General features: G+C 46.8%; 1 protein-coding gene across 6 annotated transcripts in view; it reads left to right on the top strand.

Annotated features, from left to right (window-relative positions):
* Window positions 1–19337, top strand: part of LOC139562558 (zinc finger MIZ domain-containing protein 1-like) — a 249214-nt gene that overhangs the window by 108056 nt on the left and 121821 nt on the right. The window lies entirely within an intron of this gene.

The following is a 19337-nucleotide window of genomic DNA, read 5'->3' as shown; positions in this document are numbered from 1 at the left end:
CCTTCATGCAGGCTCACCCTGACATGTCCCTCCAGCATGACAATGCCACCAGCCATACTGCTCGTTCTATGCGTCATTTCCTGCAAGACAGGAATGTCAGTGTTCTGCCATGGCCAGCGAACAGCCCGGATCTCAATCTCATTGAGCATGTCTGGGACCTGTTGGATCGGAGGGTGAGGGCTAGGGCCATTCCCAACAGAAATGTCCGGGAACTTGCAGGTGCCTTGGTGGTAGAGTGGGGTAACATCTCACAGCAAGAACTGGGAAATCTGGTGCAGGCCATGAGGAGGAGATGCACTGCAGTAATTAGTGCAGCTGGTGGCCACACTAGATACTGTTACTTTTGATTTTGACCCCCCCCCCCCCCCCTTTGTTCAGGGACACATTATTCAATTTCTGTTAGTCACATGTCTGTGGACCTTGTTCAGTTTATGTCTCAGTTGTTGAATCTTATGTTCATACAAATATTTACACTTGTTAAGTTTGCTGAAAATAAACGCAGTTGACAGTGAGAGGATGTTACTTTTTTTGCTGAGTTTACATATGATCTGAGTAAAGTAACATATGTAAACATTATTAAAGTGCCATTATTTCAAATGGCATTGTTTAAAGTGACTAGTGATCCTTTTATTGAAGTGTGCAGTGATTGGGTCTCAATGTAGGCAGCAGCCTCTCTGAGTTAGTGATTGCTGTTTAGCAGTCTGATGGCTTTTTTTGAGTCTTGATGCACCTTTACTGACCTCGCCTTCTGAATGGTAGCGGTGTGAACAGACAGTGGCTCGGGCGGTTGTTGTCCTTGATTATCTTTTTGGCCTTCCTGTTACATCGGCTGCTGTAGGTGTCATGGAGGGCAGGTAGTTTGCCCCCGGTGATGCGTTGTGCAGACCGCTCCACCCTCTGGAGAGCCTTGTGGTTGAGGGCGGTGCAATTGCCATACCAGGCTGTGATACAGCCCGACAGGATGCTCTCGATTGTGCATCTGTAAAAGTTTGTCAGGGTTTTGGGTGACAAGCTAAATTTCTTCGGCCTCCTGAGGTTGAAGAGGCGCTGTTACGACTTCTTCATCGCACTGTCTGTGTGGGTGGACCATTTCAGTTTGTCCTTGATGTGTATGCCGAGGAACTTTCCACCTTCTCCACTGCTGTCCCGTCGATGTGGATAGGGGTGTGCTCCCTCTGCTGTTTCCTGAAGTCCACGACCATCTCTTTTGTTTTGTTGCCATTGAGTGAGGGGTTATTTTCCTGACACCACTCTCCGAGTGCCCTCTTCTCCTCCCTGTAGGGTGTCTCGTTGTTGTTGGTTATCAAGCCCACTGTTGTTTTGTCTGCAAACTTGATGATTGAGTTGGAGGCGTGCGTAGTCATGGGTGAACAGGGAGTACAGGAGGGGGCTGAGCACGCATCCTTATGGAGCCCCAGTGTTGAGGGTCAGCGAAGTGGAGATGTTGTTTCCTACCTTCATCACCTGGGGGCGGCCCGTCAAAGTCCAGGAGCCAATTGCACAGGGCGAGGTTGAGACCCAGAGCCTCCAGCTTGATGATGAGCTTAGAGGGTACAATGGTGTTGAATGCTGAGCTGTAGTCAATGAACAGCATTCTTACATAGTTGTTGCTTTTGTCCAGATGGGATAGGGCAGTGTGATGGTGATTGCATCGTCTGTGGACCTGTTGGGACGGTATGCAAACTGAAGTGGGTCTAGGGTGAGGTGGAGGTGATATGATCCTTGACTATTCTCTCAAAGCACTTCATGATTCTGCATGGTTCTAGTCACTGGTACATCCTGTTTGAGTTTCTGCCTATAAGACTGTAGGAGCAAGATGGCGTCGTGGTCGGAATTGCCGAAGGGAGGGCGGGGGAGGGCTTTGTATGCATCGCGGATGTTAGAGTAGCAGTGAACGAGTGTATTACCCCCTCAAGTACTGCAATCAATATGCTGATAGAGTTTAGGTAGCCTTGTTCTCAAATTTACTTTGTTAAAATCCCTAGCTATAATAAATGTATCCTCCGGATATATGGTTTCCAGTTTACATAGAGTCCAGTGAAGTTCCTTGAGGGTCGTCGTGGTGTCTGCTTGAGGGGGAATGTACACAGCTGTGACGATAACTGACGAGAATTCTTTTGGGAGGTAATATGGCCGGCATTTGATTGTAAGGAATTCTTGGTCGGGTGAGCAGAAGGACTTGAGTTCCTTTATGTTGTTATGATAACACTATGAGTCGTTATTCATGAAGCATACACCCCCGCCTTTCCTCATCCCAGGGAGGTGTTTATCTCTGTCGGTGCGATGCATGGAGAAGCCCTGTGGCTGAACCGATATCCTGAGAGAGCCATGTTTCCGTGAAACAGAGAATGTTACAATCTCTGATGTCTCTCTGGAAGGCAACCCTTGCTCGAATTTTGTCTACCTTGTTGTCAAGAGACGTTGGACATTGGAGAGTAGTATACTCGGGATCGGTGGGCGACGTGCATGTCTACGGAGCCTGACCAGGAGGCCGCTCCGTCTGCGGCGCCGTTGTTTTGGGTTGGCTTCTGGGATTCGGTCCATTGTCCTGGGTGGTGATCCAAACAGAGGATCCGCTTCGGGAAAGTCGTCTTCCTGGTCATAATGTTGGTAAGTTGACGTCGCTCTTATATCCAGTAGTTCTTCCTGGCTATATGTAATAAGACTTAAGATTTCCTGGGGTAACAATGTAAAAAATAATACATAAACTAAATACTGCATAGTTTCCTAAGGACTCGAAGCGAGGCAACCATCTCTGTCGGCGCCATTTTGTCACAGGCATAGTAAGTACACTTTTCCTCAATAAAGTAGTTATCAGCAAATTACCACTCTCCATATTTTCATGCACAGTGGGGGCTGCATCATGTTATGGGTACGCTTGTAATAGTTAAGGACTGGGGAGTTTTTCAGGATAAAAAATAAACGGAATGGCGCTAAGCACAGGCAAAATCCTAGAGGAAAACTTTGTTCAGTCTGCTTTCCACCAGATACTGGGAGATTAATTCACCTTTCAGCAGGACAATATCCTTAAACACAAGGCCAAACCGAGTCGCGCAGCTGTCTAAGGCAATGCATCTCAGTGCTAGAAGAGTCACTACAGACCCGGGTTCGATTCCAGGCTTTATCACAACCGACCGTGATTTGGAGTCCCATAGGGCGGCAAACAATTGGCCCAGCGTCATCCGGGTTTTGCTGGGGTAGGCCGTCATTGAAAATAAGAATTTGTTCTTAACTGATTTGCCTGGTTAAATAAATAGAATAAAATACACTGGAGTTGCTTACCAAGAAGACAGTGAATGTTCCTTAGTGGCCGAGTTACAGTTTTGACTTAAATCTACTTGAACATCTATGGCAAGACTTGAAAATGGTTGTTTAGCAATCATCAACAACCAATTTGACAGAGTTGAAGAATTTTGAAAAGAATAATGAACAAATATTGTACAATCCAGGTGTGCACAGCTCTTAGAGACTTACCTAGAAAGACACCCAGCTGTAATCACTGCCAAAGGTGATTCTAACATGTATTAACTTGAGCGTGAATACTTATGTAAAGGAGATATTTCTGTATTTAATTTTCAATACATTTGAAAACATTTGCTAAAAACATGTTCACTTTGTAATTAATTGATATTGTGTGTATATGGTTGAGAAAAATCTATGTAATCCATTTTGAATTCAGGTTATAACACAACAAAATGTGGAATAAGTCAAGGAGTATGAATACTTTTTGAAGGCAGTGTATCTAACAAGCTCTGTAATCAGATCTAAGCTGATAACTGCTACCAGTTGTTGTATTTCCCAGTAGAGGGTACACTAAATCTATCTGAAATGTCACAGGGAAGAATTCTCTTTTTAAATGTCAGTGTCGAATATAATAGCAATGTATAGCGATGCGATGTGTAGCTAGAGCTATATGGGAGCAGTGTGTGTGTGTGTGTGTGTGTGTCTCTTTGTGTCTCTCTCTCTGTGTGCCTGTCTGTCCCTGTGTGTCTGTGCCTGTCTGTCTGTCTGTCTGTGCCTGTCTCTGTCTGTCTGTGCCTGTCAGTGTCTCTGTCTGTCTGTGCCTGTCAGTGTCTCTGTCTGTCTGTCTGTCCTTGTGTGTGTGTTCTGCTGCAGTAAAAGGCTTTACCTCTACAAGGCAGAGAGCCACAGAACAAAGCCTTGGTGAACAAGCCTCCTAATGATCTGAGACCCTGTACAATGTCTTGCGACATTCTTCCCGACACACACACACGTGCAGACTCAGAAACGCACACAAACAAAGTGCACACACACACATCTCTCTCTGTCTCTCTCTCTCTGTCTCTCTCTCTCTCTCTGTCTCTCTCTCTCTGTCTCTCTCACTCTCTCTCTCGCTGTCTCTGTCTCTGTCTCTCTCTGTCTCTCTCTCTGTCTCTCTCTGTCTGTCTCTCTGTCTCATTGCATTCTGCTGAAAGGAGGTTAGAAGAAGTAATCTGTCTCGTGGAAGAAGGGAAGTAGGGATGGGGGGGTGCTAAAGTGGCCAGATTGAGTGGAGGCGGAGGAAGAGAGAGCAGTTCTTACTAGCTAACATCTGGGCCAGTTCTGCTTCTCAGAGAGAGAGAGATTCTTGATCCTATTCCTTGTTATACGGTAGTATTTGAATCTCTAGAATTGTATATTAGGCACTCCATGACCTATTGTGTTGAGTTAAATCCTCCATATCCTGCTGTGACACCTGGCCAGAGCCGTATAGAGTAAAGGAGGGGATGTCCAGTTCTGGCTGGGACTAACCTAGTACCACGCATAACAAGGATAGAGCCTCTTTAACCAGGATTATTAATGGTGGTCCCTAGCAGTCACTGTACCTTTGTATATCTGGGAGAGAATATAGATGTACACATCCACCACAGATCATCTTTCATCTCCATATCTGCTCTGGCCCCCCCCCCCTGCAGCTGTTGCAGACGATGTGACCTGTGATTCAGACTGCCTTTTGTTTTACAGGCTGGACATGAGGCAGAGTTGGCAACACAAACAAACACACACAAACACGCACAAACAAACACGCACTCACTTACACACATTCATATGCATTCACATAAACCTGCATTTGTTGCCTGAAACTCTGGAACGGGTCCATAGTGGAGCATTTAGTCTCAGTATCTACTTATTCTACACAAACTCTCTCCTGGAAACACCAGTGAGTTATACCTGAACACAGTCATTCATTATCCTCCTCTTCACCAGCCAATTGACACCACAGTCATGGGTTTATTCAAATGATCAGGGCTCAACAACATGCTTTAGTTGAAATGGACGTAGCGCTAGTCACAAATACTTAAGTTGAACGCTGCTTTGAAACTAGAATGGTCAGGTGACACCCACTCTTCACCGCCGACCCTGACACACACACACACACACACACACACACACACACACACACACACACACACACACACACACACACACACACACACACACACACACACACACACACACACACACACACACACACCCTCTCTTCTCTCCTCTTTCCCCCCTTCTCTCCAGGAATCTGTTCATTCTCTAATGGTGTGTTGTAGAGGTATGAGGACCATGGTGTGGGTTGTAGAGGTGTGAGGACCATAGTGTGGGTTGTAGAGGTGTGAGGACCATGCTGTGGGTTGTAGAGGTGTGAGGACCATGGTGTGGGTTGTAGAGGTGTGAGGACCATGCTGTGGGTTATAGAGGTGTGAGGACCATGGTGTGGGTTGTAGAGGTGTGAGGACCATGGTGTGGGTTGTAGAGGTGTGAGGACCATGGTGTGGTTTGGAGATGTGTGAGGACCATGGTGTGGGTTGTAGAGGTGTGAGAACCATGGTGTGGGTTGTAGAGGTTTGAGGACCATGCTGTGGTTTGTAGAGGTGTGAGGACCATGGTGTGGGTTGTAGAGGTGTGAGGACCATGGTGTGGGTTGTAGAGGTGTGAGGACCATGGTGTGGGTTGTAGAGGTGTGAGGACCATGCTGTGGGTTGTAGAGGTGTGAGGACCATGGTGTGGGTTGTAGAGGTATGAGGACCATGGTGTGGGTTGTAGAGGTGTGAGGACCATGCTGTGGGTTGTAGAGGTGTGAGGACCATGGTGTGGGTTGTAGAGGTGTGAGGACCATGCTGTGGGTTGTAGAGGTGTGAGGACCATGGTGTGGGTTGTAGAGGTGTGAGGACCATGGTGTGGGTTGTAGAGGTGTGAGGACCATGCTGTGGGTTGTAGAGGTTTGAGGACCATGCTGTGGGTTGTAGAGGTGTGAGGACCATGCTGTGGGTTGTAGAGGTGTGAGGACCATGGTGTGGGTTGTAGAGGTGTGAGGACCATGGTGTGGGTTGTAGAGGTGTGAGGATCATGGTGTGGGTTGTAGAGGTGTGAGGACCATGGTGTGGGTTGTAGAGGTGTGAGGACCATGGTGTGGGTTGTAGAGGTGTGAGGACCATGCTGTGGGTTGTAGAGGTGTGAGGACCATGGTGTGGGTTGTAGAGGTGTGAGGACCATGGTGTGGGTTGTAGAGGTGTGAGGACCATGCTGTGGGTTGTAGAGGTGTGAGGACCATGGTGTGGGTTGTAGAGGTCTATGGGGAAGGCCTGCCTGCTCAAAGAACTGTCAAAGGTTGACAACTACACACTGTCGCCCTCCCAGAGTGCAAAGAATCTTGGCATGACCCTGGACAACACTGTTGTTCTCTGCAAACATCAAGGCAGTGACCTGCTCCTGCATGTTCATGCTCTGCAACATCCGTAGAGTAGGACCCTACCTCACACAGGAAGCGGCACAGGTCCAATCCAGCCACTTGTCATCTTATGTCTGGAGTGCTGCAACTCGCTGTTGGCTGGGCTCACTTGTGCCATCAAATCACTGCAACTTATCCAGAATTCTGCAGCCCACCTGGTTTTCAACCTTCCCAAGTTCTCCCATGTCACCCCGCTTCTCTGCACACTCCACTGGCTTCTAGTCGAAGCTCGCATCCACTGCAAGACCATGGTGCTTGCCTACAGAACAGAAAACGGACCTGCCCCTCCCTACCTTCAGGCTATGCTCAAACTCTACACCCCAACCCCAGCACTCTGTTCTGGTCTCTTGGTCCTCCCACCCCTATGGGAGGGCAGCTCAGCCCAGTCCAAGCTGTTCTCTCCCCCTCCCTCCTTTCTATCTCTGACTCTGCTGATAGCTACTTTATTGAGGAAAGGTGTACTTACTATGACTGTGATATGTGGTTGTCTCATTTAGCTACCTTAAGATAAATGTAAGTCACTCTGGATAAGAGTGTCTGCTAAATGACTACAATGCTCTGGATAAGAGCGTCTGCTAAATGACTTAAATGTAAATGTAAATGTAAATGTAAAAATGTGTGTGTGGCAGGCGGAGAGCCAGTTGTCTACAGGGTTGAGACAGTAATGGAAACACAGTGTTCGGTTTCAACCTGGACCAACAGGCCGAAGACTGGGCATCTCTAGGGGTGAGAGGTCAGAGGTCATACTGGGAAGGTATAGAGGTGGAGGCCACACACATACATATGCACACACACACAAAATATGTGTTTGCCTCATTTAGCATTATTCATAAATATAACCTTATTGATCCCTCACAATCTTGGCGTGTGGATGTGTGTGTGTGTAAGTCTCTCTAATAAACGAGTAGGCCAGTCATTAGCTGATCTAAGCATATTCCACAGCCCTGAAGACAGCAAACTGCAGAAACCAACTAAACATTTTCTATTCAGATTGCAACAATTATAATTACACACATTGTGGATAGTGTGTGTGTTTATTTGTTCATCATGGTAATGAATGACACACAGACACCGCTCCTCCCATTCCGCTCAGCTCTGTGTTTATCGACCAAGCTCTGTAATGGAGAAACGCCCAGCAAACAAAATCAATGCTGGCTTGTTCTCCTCCAACCTGTTCTGGTTATCTGCATTGAAACCAGAACACACAGATCAGCAACTGACCTGGAACACACCTATCTCTTTTCTTCCCAATGTCGCTATTTGATATTTGTATTTGATTTATTTGACCATTTAAAAACCACATGTGGATATAAGGCTGTCTCCCTCTATAGTACTCTGTCTTAGGGTTTCACCATCTCTGTAACATTCCCCAAATTCACACCGGGATTTTCAGGAAAACCTGGGAATTTAGGGAAAGTTACTGGAATTGTACAACCCTGACAGACCCATTATGACACCCCTAACAACCCTAACAGACACATTAGGACACCCCTAACAACCCTGACAGACACATTAGGACACCCCTAACAACCCTAACAGACACATTAGGACACCCCTAACAACCCTAACAGACACATTAGGACACCCCTAACAACCCTAACAGACACATTAAGACACCCCTAACAACCCTAACGGACACATTATGACACCCCTAACAACCCTAACAACCACATTATGACACTCCTAACAACCCTAACAGACACATTAAGACACCCCTAACAACCCTAACGGACACATTATGACACCCCTAACAACCCTAACAGACACATTAGGACACCCCTAACAACCCTAACAGACACATTAAGACACCCCTAACAACCCTAACGGACACATTATGACACCCCTAACAGACACACTAGACAACCCTAACATACATATTAGACACCCTAAGAGACACATAACAACCCTAACAGACACATTAGGACACCCCTAACAGACACATTAGGACACCCCTAACAGACACATTAGGACACCCCTAACAGACACATTAGGACACCCCTAACAGACACATTAGGACACCCCTAACAGACACATTAGGACACCCCTAACAGACACATTAGGACACCCCTAACAGACACATTAGGACACCCCTAACAGACATTAGGACAACCCTAACAGACACATTAGGACAACCCTAACAGACACATTAGGACAACCCTAACAGACACATTAGGACAACCCTAACAGACACATTAGGACAACCCTAACAGACACATTAGGACACCCCTAACAGACACATTAGGACACCCCTAACAGACACATTAGGACACCCCTAACAGACACATTAGGACACCCCTAACAGACACATTAGGACACCCCTAACAGACACATTAGGACACCCCTAACAGACACATTAGGACACCCCTAACAGACACATTAGGACACACCTAACAGACACATTAGGACACCCCTAACATACACATTAGGACACCCCTAACAGACACATTAGGACACCCCTAAGAGACACATTAGGACACCCCTAAGAGACACATTAGGACACCCCTAACAGACACATTAGGACACCCCTAACATACATTAGGACAACCCTAACAGACACATTAGGACAACCCTAACAGACACATTAGGACAACCCTAACAGACACATTAGGACAACCCTAACAGACACATTAGGACACCCCTAACAGACACATTAGGACACCCCTAACAGACACATTAGGACACCCCTAACAGACACATTAGGACACCCCTAACAGACACATTAGGACACCCCTAACAGACACATTAGGACACCCCTAACAGACACATTAGGACACCCCTAACAGACACATTAGGACACCCCTAACAGACACATTAGGACACACCTAACAGACACATTAGGACACCCCTAACAGACACATTAGGACACCCCTAACAGACACATTAGGACAACCCTAACAGACACATTAGGACAACCCTAACAGACACATTAGGACACCCCTAACAGACACATTAGGACACCCCTAACAGACACATTAGGACACCCCTAACAGACACATTAGGACACCCCTAACAGACACATTAGGAAACCCCTTACAACCCTAACAGACACATTAGGACATCCCTAACAGAAACATTAGGACACCCCTAACAGACACATTAGGACACCCCTAACAGACACATTAGGACACCCCTAACAGACACATTAGGACACCCCAACATACACATTAGGGCACCCCTAACAACCCTAACAGACACATTAGGACACCCCTAACAACCCTAACAGACACATTAGGACACCCCTAACAACCCTAAAAGACACATTAGGACAACCCTAACAGACACATTAGGACAACCCTAACAGACACATTAGGACACCCCTAACAGACACATTAGGACACCCCTAACAGACACATTAGGACACCCCTAACAGACACATTAGGACACCCCTAACAGACACATTAGGACACCCCTAACAGACACATTAGGACACCCCTAACAGACACATTAGGACACCCCTAACAGACACATTAGGACACCCCTAACAGACACATTAGGACACCCCTAACAGACACATTAGGACACCCCTAACAACCCTAACAGACACATGAGGACACCCCTAACAATCCTAACAGACACATTAGGACAGCCCTAACAGACACATTAGGACACCCCTAACAGACACATTAGGACACCCCTAACATGCCTAACAGACACATTAGGACACGCCTAACAGACACATTAGGACACCCCTAACAGACACATAGGACACCCCTAACAGACACATTAGGACACCCCTAACAGACACATTAGGACACCCCTAACAGACACATTAGGACACCCCTAACAGACACATTAGGACACCCCTAACAGAAACATTAGGACACCCCTAACAGACACATTAGGACAACCCTAACAGACACATTAGGACAACCCTAACAGACACATTAGGACACCCCTAACAGACACATTAGGACACCCCTTACAACCCTAACAGACACATTAGGACACCCCTAACAACCATAACAGACACATTAGGACAACCCTAACAGACACATTAGGACAACCCTAACAGACACATTAGGACAACCCTAACAGACACATTAGGACACCCCTAACAGACACATTAGGACACCCCTAACAACCCTAACAGACACATGAGGACACCCCTAACAATCCTAACAGACACATTAGGACAGCCCTAACAGACACATTAGGACACCCCTAACAGACACATTAGGACACCCCTAACATGCCTAACAGACACATTAGGACACGCCTAACAGACACATTAGGACACCCCTAACAGACACATAGGACACCCCTAACAGACACATTAGGACACCCCTAACAAACACATTAGGACACCCCTAACAGACACATTAGGACACCCCTAACAGACACATTAGGACACCCCTAACAGAAACATTAGGACACCCCTAACAGACACATTAGGACAACCCTAACAGACACATTAGGACAACCCTAACAGACACATTAGGACACCCCTAACAGACACATTAGGACACCCCTTACAACCCTAACAGACACATTAGGACACCCCTAACAACCATAACAGACACATTAGGACAACCCTAACAGACACATTAGGACAACCCTAACAGACACATTAGGACAACCCTAACAGACACATTAGGACACCCCTAACAGACACATTAGGACACCCCTAACAGACACATTAGGACAACCCTAACAGACACATTAGGACACCCCTAACAGACACATTAGGAAACCCCTTACAACCCTAACAGACCCATTAGGACACCCCTAACAACCCTAACAGACACATTAGGACACCCCTAACAGACACATTAGGACACCCCTAACAGACACATTAGGACACCCCTAACAGACACATTAGGACACCCCTAACAGACACATTAGGACACCCCTAACAGACACATTAGGACAACCCTAACAGACACATTAGGACAACCCTAACAGACACATTAGGACACCCCTAACAGACACATTAGGACACCCCTAACAGACACATTAGGACACCCCTAACAGACACATTAGGACACCCCTTACAACCCTAACAGACACATTAGGACACCCCTAACAACCATAACAGACACATTAGGACAACCCTAACAGACACATTAGGACAACCCTAACAGACACATTAGGACACCCCTAACAGACACATTAGGACACCCCTAACAGACACATTAGGACAACCCTAACAGACACATTAGGACACCCCTAACAGACACATTAGGAAACCCCTTACAACCCTAACAGACCCATTAGGACACCCCTAACAACCCTAACAGACACATTAGGACACCCCTAACATACACATTAGGACACCCCTAACAGACACATTAGGACAACCCTAACAGACACATTAGGACAACCCTAACAGACACATTAGGACAACCCTAACATACACATTAGGACAACCCTAACAGACACATTAGGACAACCCTAACAGACACATTAGGACACCCCTTACAACCCTAACAGACACATTAGGACACGCCTAACAGACACATTAGGACACCCCTAACAGACACATTAGGACACCCCTAACAGACACATTAGGACATCCCTAACAGACACATTAGGACACCCCTAACAGACACATTAGGACATCCCTAACAGACACATTAGGACACCCCTAACAGACACATTAGGACACCCCTAACAACCTTAACAGACACACGAGGACACCCCTAACAATCCTAACAGACACATTAGGACACCCCTAACAACCCTAACAGACACATTAGGACACCCCTAACAACCCTAACAGACACATTAGGACACCCCTAACAACCCTAACAGACACATTAGGACACCCCTAACAACCCTAACAGACACATTAGGACACCCCAAACAGACACGTTAGGACACCCCTAACAGACACATTAGGACACCCCTAACAGACACATTAGGACACCCCTAACAGACACATTAGGACAACCCTAACAGACACATTATGACACCCCTAACAACCCTAACAGACACATTATGACACCCCTAACAACCCTAACAGACACATTAGGACACCCCTAACAACCCTAACAGACACATTAGGACACCCCTAACAGACACATTAGGGCACCCCTAACAACCCTAACAGACACATTAGGACACCCCTAACAACCCTAACAGACACATTAGGACAACCCTAACAGACACATTAGGGCACCCCTAACAGACACATTAGGGCACCCCTAACAGACACATTAGGACAACCCTAACAGACACATTAGGACACCCCTAACAGACACATTAGGACACCCCTAACAGACACATTAGGACACCCCTAACAGACACATTAGGACACCCCTAACAGACACATTAGGACACCCCTAACAGACACATTAGGACACCCCTAACAGACACATTAGGACACCCCTAACAGACACATTAGGACACCCCTAACAGACACATTAGGACACCCCTAACAGACACATTAGGACACCCCTAACAGACACACTAGGACACGCCTAACAGACACATTATGACAACCCTAACAGACACATTAGGACACCCCTAACAGACACATTAGGACACCCCTAACAGACACATTAGGACACCCCTAACAGACACATTAGGACACCCCTAACAGAAACATTAGGACACCCCTAACAGAAACATTAGGACACCCCTAACAGACACATTAGGACACCCCTAACAGACACATTAGGACACCCCTAACAGACACATTAGGACATCCCTAACAGACACATTAGGACACCCCTAACAGACACATTAGGACAACCCTAACAGACACATTAGGACACCCCTAACAACCCTAACAGACACACGAGGACACCCCTAACAATCCTAACAGACACATTAGGACAGCCCTAACAGACACATTAGGACAGCCCTAACAGACACATTAGGACAGCCCTAACAGACACATTAGGACAGCCCTAACAGACACATTAGGACACCCCTAACAGACACATTAGGACACCCCTAACAGACACAGTAGGACACCCCTAACAGACACAGTAGGACACCCCTAACAGACACATTAGGACATCCCTAACAGACACATTAGGACACCCCTAACCGACACATTAGGACACCCCTAACAGACACATTAGGACACCCCTAACAACCCTAAGAGACACATTAGGACACCCCTAAGAGACACATTAGGACACCCCTAAGAGACACATTAGGACACCCCTAAGATACACATTAGGACACCCCTAAGAGACACATTAGGACACCCCTAACAGACACATTAGGACACCCCTAACATACATTAGGACAACCCTAACATACACATTAGGACACCCCTAAGAGACACATTAGGACACCCCTAACAGACACATTAGGACACCCCTAACAGACACATTAGGACACCCCTAACATACATTAGGACAACCCTAACAGACACATTAGGACACCCCTAACAGACACATTAGGACACCCCTAACAGACACATTAGGACACCCCTAACAGACACATTAGGACACCCCTAACAGACACATTAGGACACCCCTAACATACATTAGGACAACCCTAACAGACACATTAGGACAACCCTAACAGACACATTAGGACAACCCTAACAGACACATTAGGACAACCCTAACAGACACATTAGGACACCCCTAACAGACACATTAGGACACCGCTAACAGACACATTAGGACACCCCTAACAGACACATTAGGACACCCCTAACAGACACATTAGGACACCCCTAACAGACACATTAGGACACCCCTAACAGACACATTAGGACACCCCTAACAGACACATTAGGACACCCCTAACAGACACATTAGGACACCCCTAACAGACACATTAGGACACCCCTAACAGACACATTAGGACACCCCTAACAGACACATTAGGACAACCCTGACAGACACATCAGACAACCCTAACAGACACATTAGGACACCCCTAACAGACACATTAGGACACCCCTACAACCCTAACAGACACATCAGGACACCCCTAACAGACACATTAGGACAACCCTAACCAACATTAGGACACCCCTAACAGACACATTAGGACATCCCTGACAGACACATTAGGACACCCTAACAGACACATTAGGACATCCCTAACAGACACATTAGGACATCCCTAACAGACACATTAGGACACCCCTAACAGACACATCAGGACACCCCTAACAGACCTAACAGACACCCGAGGACACCCCTAACAATCCTAACAGACACATTAGGACACCCCTAACAGACACATTAGAACACCCCTAACAGACACATCAGGACACCCCTAACAGACACATTAGGACATCCCTAACAGACACATTAGGACACCCCTAACAGACACATCAGGACAACCCTAACAGACATTAGGACAACCCTAACAGACACATCAGGACACCCCTAAACAGACACATTAGGACACCCTAACAGACACATTAGGACACCCCTAACAGACACAGTCAGGACACCCCTAACAGACACATTAGGACACCCCTAACAGACACATTAGGACACCCCTAACAGACACATTAGGACACCCCTTACAACCCTAACAGACACATTAGGACACCCCTGACAGACACATCAGGACAACCCTAACAGACACATTAGGACACCCCTAACAGACACATTAGGACACCCCTAACAGACACATTAGGACATCCCTAACAGACACATTAGGACACCCCTAACAGACACATTAGGACACCCCTAACAGACACATTAGGACACCCCTAACAACCCTAACAGACACACGAGGACACCCCTAACAATCCTAACAGACACATTAGGACAGCCCTAACAGACACATTAGGACACCCCTAACAGACACATTAGGACACCCCTAACAGACACATTAGGACATCCCTAACAGACACATTAGGGCAACCCTAACAGACACATTAGGACACCCCTAACAACCCTAACAGACACATTAGGACACCCCTAACAGACACATTAGGACACCCCTAAGAGACACATTAGTACACCCCTAAGAGACACATTAGGACACCCCTAAGAGACACATTAAGACACCCCTAAGAGACACATTAGGACACCCCTAACAGACACATTAGGACACCCCTAACAGACACATTAGGACACCCCTAACAGACACATTAGGACACCCCTAAGAGACACATTAGGACACCCCTAAGAGACACATTAGGACACCCCTAAGAGACACATTAGGACACCCCTAACACACACATTAGGACACCCCTAACAGACACATTAGGACAACCCTAACATAACATTAGGACAACCCTAACAGACACATTAGGACAACCCTAACAGACACATTAGGACAACCCTAACAGACACATTAGGACACCCCTAACAGACACATTAGGACACCCCTAACAGGACACATTAGGACACCCCTAACAGACACATTAGGACACCCCTAACAGACACATTAGGACACCCCTAAGAGACACATTAGGACACCCCTAAGAGACACATTAGGACACCCCTAACACACACATTAGGACACCCCTAACAGACACATTAGGACACCCCTAACATACATTAGGACAACCCTAACAGACACATTAGGACAACCCTAACAGACACATTAGGACAACCCTAACAGACACATAGTACACCCCTAACAGACACATTAGGACACCCCTAACAGACACATTAGGACACCCCTTACAACCCTAACAGACACATTAGGACACCCCTAACAACCCTAACAGACACATTAGGACAACCCTAACAGACACATTAGGACAACCCTAACAGACACATTAGGACAACCCTAACAGACACATTAGGACAACCCTAACAGACACAGTAGGACACCCCTAACAGACACATTAGGACACCCCTAACAGACACATTAGGACACCCCTAACAGACACATTAGGACAACCTTAACAGACACACTAGGACACCCCTAACAGACACATTAGGACACCCCTTACAACCCTAACAGACCCATTAGGACACCCCTAACAGAAACATTAGGACACCCCTAACAGACACATTAGGACACCCCTAACAGACACATTAGGACACCCCTAAAAACCCTAACAGAGATATTAGGACACCCCTAACAGACACATTAGGACACCCCTAACAGACACATTAGGACACCCCTAACATACACATTAGGACAACCCTAACAGACACATTAGGACACCCCTAACAGACACATTAGGACAACCCTAACAGACACATTAGGACAACCCTAACAGACACATTAGGACACCCCTAACATACACATTAGGACAACCCTAGCAGACACATTAGGACACCCCTTACAACCCTAACAGACACATTAGGACAACCCTAACAGACACATTAGGACAACCCTAACAGACACATTAGGACACCCCTTACAACCCTAACAGACACATTAGGACACCCCTAACAGACACATTAGGACACCCTAACAGACACATTAGGACACCCCTAACAGACACATTAGGACACCCCCTAACAGACACATTAGGACACCCCTAACAGACACATTAGGACACCCCTAACAGACACATTAGGACACCCCTAACAGACACATTAGGACAACCCTAACAGACACATTCAGGACAACCCTAACAGACACATTAGGACACCACCATAACAGACACATTAGGACACTCCTAACAGACACATTACAGCGACAACCCTAACAGACACATTAGGACACCCCTAACAACCCTAACAGACACATTAGGACAGCCCTAACAGACACATTAGGACACCCCTAACAGACACATTAGGACACCCTAACAGACACATTAGGACACCCTAACAGCCTAACAGACACATTAGGACAACCCTAACAGACACATTAGGACACCCCTGACAGACACATTCAGGACACCCCTAACAGACACATTAGGACACCCCTAACAGACACATTAGGACACCCCTAACAACCCTAACAGACACATTAGGACACCCCTAACAACCCTAACAGACACATTAGGACAACCCTAACAGACACATTAGGACACCCCTAACAACCCTAACAGACACATTAGGACACCCCTAACAGACACATTAGGACACCCCTAACAAACACATTAGGACACCCCTAACAACCCTAACAGACACATTAGGACACCCCTTACAACCCTAACAGACAAATTAGGACAACCCTAACAGACACAGTAGGACACCCCTAACAGACACATTAGGACACCCCTTACAACCCTAACAGACACATTAGGACACCCCTAACAACCCTAACAGACACATTAGGACAACCCTAACAGACACATTAGGACAACCCTAACAGACACATTAGGACACCCCTAACAGACACATTAGGACAACCCTAACAGACACAGTAGGACACCCCTAACAGACACATTAGGACACCCCTAACAGACGCATTAGGACACCTCTAACAACCCTAAAAGACACATTAGGACACCCCTAACAGACACATTAGGACACCCCTAACAGACACATTAGGACACCCCTAACAGACTCATTAGGACACCCCTAACAGACGCATTAGGACACCCCTAACAGACGCATTAGGACACCCCTAACAGACACATTAGGACACCCCTAACAGACACATTAGGACACCCCTAACAGACACATTAGGACACCCCTAACAGACACATTAGGACACCCCTAACAGACACATTAGGACACCCCTAACAGACACATTAGGACACCCCTAACAGACACATTAGGACACCCCTAACAGACACATTAGGACACCCCTAACAGACGCATTAGGACACCCCAAACAGATGCATTAGGACACCCCTAACAGACGCATTAGGACACCCCTAAGAGACACATTAGGACACCCCTAAGAGACACATTAGGACACCCCTAAGAGACACATTAGGACACCCCTAACAGACACATCAGGACAACCCTAACAGACACATCAGGACACCCCTAACAGACGCATTAGGACACCCCTAAGAGACACATTAGGACACCCCTAAGAGACACATCAGGACACCCCTAACAGACACATCAGGACCACCCTAACAGACACATCAGGACACCCCTAACAGACACATTAGGACACCCCTAACAGACACATTAGGACACCCCTGACAGACGCATTAGGACACCCCAAACAGATGCATTAGGACACCCCTAACAGACGCATTAGGACACCCCTAACAGACGCATTAGGACACCCCTAACAGACGCATTAGGACACCCCTAACAGACACATTAGGACACCCCTAACAGACACATTAGGACACCCCTTACAGACGCATTAGGACACCCCTTACAACCCTAACAGACACATTAGGACAAAACTGGTTTCTAAATGGTCAATAGTACAAATTATGAATGAAATGTAAGATACTGTATTTCTGGGAAAAACAGCGTCGCCCCTGATAAGAGTAATTGTTTATTTTTGGTCAGTCCAGTTAAGGCCAGTTCCAGGGATAACAAGGGATGAGGTAGGACCTCTTTATTGTTGTGAGTCTTTCTCTCTCTCTCTCTCTCTCTCGCTCTCTCGCTCTCGCTCTCTCTCTCTCTCTCTCTCTCTCTCTCTCTCTCTCTCTCTCTCTCTCTCTCTCAGGGTAGTGATCAGGGATTATAACAAGGCAGATTAGCGGGTGGCTGTACAGTCTGTCAGAAAATATAATTAATTTATGTGATCCAGATGCTTTACTTCAGCCGTCGTGTGTGTGTGTGTGTCCAGCCACAGGAGGGTTCTTGTCCTCCTGCTACCACAACAGCGAGACAGCTTTTTTCTGTCTGATGGGAGAGAGCACAGA

This window comes from Salvelinus alpinus, chromosome 32, assembly GCF_045679555.1.
Source record: "Salvelinus alpinus chromosome 32, SLU_Salpinus.1, whole genome shotgun sequence".
NCBI lineage: Eukaryota > Metazoa > Chordata > Actinopteri > Salmoniformes > Salmonidae > Salvelinus > Salvelinus alpinus.
Note: the sequence above shows the minus strand (reverse complement) of the source record. Positions and strands in the feature narration are given on the sequence as shown.